This window comes from Bactrocera neohumeralis, chromosome 5 (assembly GCF_024586455.1).
Source record: "Bactrocera neohumeralis isolate Rockhampton chromosome 5, APGP_CSIRO_Bneo_wtdbg2-racon-allhic-juicebox.fasta_v2, whole genome shotgun sequence".
In the NCBI taxonomy this organism is placed as follows: Eukaryota; Metazoa; Arthropoda; class Insecta; order Diptera; family Tephritidae; genus Bactrocera; species Bactrocera neohumeralis.
Window position 1 is genome coordinate 480,387 of NC_065922.1, and position 6,000 is coordinate 486,386.

Here is a 6,000-nt window from a genome sequence, read left to right on the forward strand (position 1 = left end):
TTCCGGTGATACCCTCAAATTACAACCCTTAACACGTTTGCAGTGGTCGTCAATAAAAGGGAGTCAATTATCCGAGGCTGTTGTTTCCTCTTCATTGATAAGGTTTTTTACGTGGCGGGTCCCAAACCCAGCGCACAACCCTGGGGAGATGATATTTCGCCTTCTTACTTTAGCTCGCCTTCAAACGGATGTTTGTGGCTCCACAATTACGTTTTGAAATATTCAGGTATCTGTGTCCATTTGGAACCAAGTTTTTTAGTCTGCTTCGCGAAGTGAAAAAGCTAATCATGAATCACAAATACATCTGCAGCCAAAGAAGAGAGTGGCGAAGAAGAAGTAAGGCCGAATATCATGGATAATAAAACCAGCAAGTTGCTAATCGTAACGGGTCCTTTTATTTTCGCAATTACTATTTGCATTGACGTTGGCGCAGAGTAACTGGATCTAATTTCTTCTTTCCTGGGTTGGATACTACTCTATCATTTCAACAAAATGAGAAAACCATAAGAGGAAGAAGTTCGAATACATACCATATATACTTGTATATACTATGTGTATTTTAGAGTGGGTTGATTAACATGAAGCCAAGTATTTTCTACGATTTTGAGCCAGTTGTTCAAAATGATCTGTTGAAAATTTGCCGCATACACGATTCGATAGAAAAAAAATCGATCTATTCATGTGTATATATAATTCTGAAGATATGCAGGTACCTACACTTTGGTTAACGATTAAAGTTTTTACAAAAGACGTAGGAATGGGTGTTTAGACCTTATATAATTGTAGGAATATTTTGTGGAAGCCTGATTAATGGAGCTTTACAGTCTTTACTGAACGATTTGCTGGGTCTGAAATCACCAACATCATTAAGTTTTTTCTAGAATATAGAAGGTTAAAGCAAATCTTCGAGTGTATTAGTCATTAGACTTTCGCAGTCGGTTAAACATTTGTAGCACCCTTTACTCACCGGATAACATCAAAGGGTATGCCATAAATGGAAGGCTAGATTAAGCACATAGCAAAAGTACTGGCGCCATTTGGGGACACGTCAAATATTATATACATATATAATCATTTTAAATCTTTCCAAAAACAGTTAACAGTTCTTAACGTAGTGTGCAGACATGCTAAAACCAGTTATCAGTTTGCAATTAATGGATACCACAACTCAAATATCATCGCAAATAAATGTCAAAAGTTACTGTAATGTCGTACATATTTTATTATGAGCTGGAATAAAGAGTGAATTAGCAATGAAAATTTCAAAACAATTAGTCTCAACCTGTAGCTTATAATAAACTGCAGCATTTCCACTAAGCTTAATGCCCCATTCACATACAATTTTCATCGCTTTACTTGATAATTCATCCTTTAAGTACAAAGTGAAGAAGCAAAGGATATGTTAAAATGAAGGCTTAGGTTGACCAATATTTTGCTTCGCGTTGCTTCGGCGCTTATTGTAAAATTCGGCGGTTGTTTGTAAAATTTTGGAAAAATGTATTTTTGGTGTTTGTGTATTTGTTTGGGATCCTTTAGAAGTTGGTAGGCGCAATTATACCGTTGCTAATTTGTTATGTATTAAAAATACATAATATCCTATAACTTAGCAAACAATTAAGTCATAAAACTCTAATTTGTAACAATAAGAGTACCATATAGGAGTTTAGATGGTTAAAAATTTTCAAAATTGTTTTAAAAATCCATTCCAATATACTTGTATGTATGTATATATGCATGAATAAATTTGAGGCGATTAAATTTCAGTTCTCAGGTTATGCCCTCATTCGGAAATGGGTAAAGGTACACTTTTTGGCCCACATACTAATACCAACTAATGAAATTAATGCCGAATGTAAAGTATGCATGCAAGCTTTGCATTTTTTGGCCGCATTTTGTCCGTTAGTCGAGTCAGTGGTATTCAATGTAAGTAATCAACTAAATTGAGTTTTCATCGCTTCACTATTTTTATCTCGTTGCTGTTGTTATTGTCCTGTGTCTTATCCCCATTCTTTTCTATATACAAATACATGCATGCAACAGCCATTACCATCGGCAGTCTCGTTGGGTTGCTTAGTACACGTGGCTGTGGGAAACACTGTTGCATTGGTGCTTCTTGGTACTGTTGTGTCCTCTTTGGAAATTACCCACGATAAAAATTGGATTATTTTTAATGCTTCGAGCAAAACGCTGCGGCCCAACACCATTCTTCAGCGCATAGCGCCGAGTACTCGCATGAAATGTGCTCTACAATCGTCGCCTTCTCTTTGCTTTGAAGCGGTGCTGGACGATGATAAATGAGTTGCGATGGATGACAGCAAATCAACATAAGTGCATTATTGTTGCGGCTTCTCTGTTGCTGTTGTAACGTTGTTGCTCTTGTTTTACTGCTGTGGTCGATGGCATAACAAAATTAAATACTGCTGAATATGTATGTATTTGAAATGAAATTACCTACAAGTTGAAACAATTTTCGCTTAATTTTTTGAAGGTTGAAACAAGATCTTAAAGGTGGATTATTAGCGAAAAAAAATATATACTTTTCATATAAAAACTGCTCAAAATAGGTTCGGTTCTTGTTTGTCTTTTGAGATATCTCTCACATTGACCGTTATTTCTCTGGAAACGCTTGCGTTATTCTAGGTGTGACGTTTTCGTCTCGGCTGTAAGTTGTTCTAAATTCTAATAGCTTATGTTCGACCAGTAGCAATACCAATATCTTTAGAGTTTCTAGGGACATACGTCAATTTACACAAACTATCGCCCACACGGACAGTAATCCGGAAATTAAGTCGTCTCATAAAAACCATTTTAGGTCCTTAACAAGGTGCGTTCCAAAGTAAACAGGAATCTAGCGCCCCCTGGTGACGCCATCTATATGTCGACAGGTGCGTTAGAATCTGCTATCTTTATCGATTGTCCAATGAGAATTTCAGGACAGTGTCAGTATGTTTGTGTTATCGGTGCGAAAATGAGCTTCGAACAAAGAGCCAACATTAAATTTTGTTTTAAAATTGGTAAAACTTTTATCGAAACATTTCAATCGATGAAACAAGTTTATATCGACGATTGCCTATTGCAGAGTGCACTGGTGGTTTCAACGTTTTAAAAGTGGTCGTGAGGACATAAATGACGATCAATATGTGGGCCAACCAAAATCCATGATCACCGGAAATTCCATCGAAACTGTGCGATTTATCTCATTTTGACCGACCGAACATTTAGGCTGTGTGCACGGTTTTTTCCGCACAAATTGACTGACGACTAAAACTTGCTCAGAATCCAACATTCGAAGGACGATTATTTGACCAAAAATCACATGATATGGCACCGTGCGACTTCTTACTTTTCGGAAAAATGCTTTTGCCCATGAAAGGAAAGCGTTATGCAGACGTAGAGGCCATTCAAAAGGCTTGCACTGGCATACTGGCGGCCATACCGGCCAACGAGCTAAAACACTCGTTCGACATGCTTTTTGACCGCGTAAAAAGCTGCATTGAAGCAGAAGGAGACTATTTTGATTAAAGAAAATTGATTTTGCCGAAAAAAACCATTTGTTCCATTTTTTTTAAGTCCTGTTTACTTTGGAAGTCACCTTGTATATTCATATTCTTCTCGATTAGTTTTAGAAAGGTAAACCGCAAGATAAGCATGGCAGTGCTCAATGATAGCAAGTGTTGCAGAGGAAAACAGTGTTGCTAGGGTTTGGAATGATTACGCTGACGCTCATCTTGTTTTGTTGGTTTATTCTTAAATGCATCACAGTAAATAAATCACAGTCTTCTCAAGGGTTTGCTAAGCTGCGTTAACACAACACTGCTGGAAAGCGATAACGAACCATTTAGTGACCTGCTGCTAGCACCCAGACCGAGAATATTTTGCAAGTACGATGATATCACGAAAGGGTACCGGTTTTACATAATCTGGTTGCGATGTTTGCAATTAACTCTTGATACTCGCAGAACCACGAATTACTTATAATAATAAAATATCTATAAGCTTTTGGAAGCCTAAACCCGATCACTGGCCACTCAGATTTCTTTCCTTGTTGACTACCTTTTCCAGATGATCTCAGATTTGATCTCTACTCCATTTTACCAAATATTTGTAATTACGATGTACGTATGTACTTAACATTCATATGTAGCTTTGTTGTTTCATTGAAGCACTCGTGTCTTACGCTTGCATTTTGAGTCAGCTTTGTTGTTGTTGATACTGTTTGTGGAATGGAGAAAAGTTTTTGAAAATTTTCTGATTGCTTGTTAATATTTAATGCTGCGTACCTTCGCACACTTTTATGGCAGCATCAGGCAGATCCCGTGCCGCTTTGCTTCAACAAACATTGGCGGTACATTCCCACAAGTCCCCACCGCTTGGTGTGAGGGAGGAAAGAGAATACTTTGACTTTCGCCGGGTTTCTAATGCTTTGCTTCCTCCTCCTCCCTCATCGCAGTTCACAAGCGTGGGATTCCTTCATTATTCTTTCTTTTTATTGTTTTTACATTTGATTTCCTTTTAACATTAATTATATATTTAGTATTAATATAGCTGACTTCTTTTGTTAAAATTCATTCGTTATTTCAAATTTTGTGGGGCGCTTTGCAAATAATGAAATGCGAATATTTGATGTGAAATAGTTAATTAGTATTCTTTGACGCCAAATGAAGGTTCGAGCTTATTTGTACTGCCAATCAAATAACCTCAGGTAGTTTCTTAAAACTGCAATATTTTTCAACCGCTCTTTAGGAGACCAATCCACCGATTTAAAATATAATAAAAATTGGTTGAAGCGAGGATGTTTTTATCAAACTTATGTTTAGGTAATGCATTTACATAATAACCCATATATTCTGCATAAAGTCAACCAAAGTAGGGGAAGTAAAAATCCATTTCGTAGGAAAATACCTACATATGTTAACCTACATAAGAAAACTCGCAGATAGGCAAAAAGTTTGCCACAAGAAAAATATTGGGGGGAGAGTGATATCGGGTTAGAAATGGTATAATCGAAATGGTATTTGGTAAAAGTGGCGACACATTAAAAGCAAGAGTTCTCCTGTTTTTGGTTTCAAATATTGGACAATTTATTCGGAATCTTGGATGGTTAAAAAGTCTTAACATCTATTCGACTGTAATATAATAATTACGAACATTTCGAGTGACATTAAAAAAAAAATATGCAATGTTTTCCAACAACACTACAACTCTAGTTTAAATAATCAATTTACGAACCAGCGCTGATTCACGCTTAATGACGTTTTAATGGAATTCGCTTGAGAGCTTATACGTAGCTTCCGTCAGTCAACTTTACCAACATATGCATACAAGGCGTATTGCTTTCAGTTTGGTTGTTTGAAATGGCTCTGCACTCGAAATTTGTTTCACGAGCTCACAATTCATTACAGTACAATTCGACAACATAATTTGAATACAAAGTCCCCCTAAATATATTATTTACAAAATTTAAACACTGTGCAGGGAAGAAATGCAATTATTGAAGAAACATTTTTAACAAGTGAGGAAGGGCTAAGTTCGGGTAAACAATTTTTTTACACTCGCCGGTGAAAATAATTTTGATAAAACCATATAGTAAGAATTGTTGCGAACAAATTAAAAATTTATTCTTCGATGAAAGGGTGAAAAGATTACAGACATGTTTGCATCTTATTAAATTTTATTATAGATCATTATTGAATTATTCATTAATATTTATTTCGTCGACTTCAAAGAATCCCCACCAGATGTAATACGCTTATGCCAACGATTTTTCCAGTCCTCAAAACACTTTTCATAAGGACCTTATGGGATGGCCTTCAGCTCCTTCAGCGAATTTTGTTTTATCTCTTCGATCGACTAAAAACGGGTTCCATGGAGCGGCAATTTCAGTTTGGAGAACATGAAAAAAAGCATACACAACCAACTCTGGTGAATACGGTGATTGATCGATGGTACTCATTGCGGTTTTTGCTTTAAGGGGGTATTCTAGTCTAAAAGCATGAATTT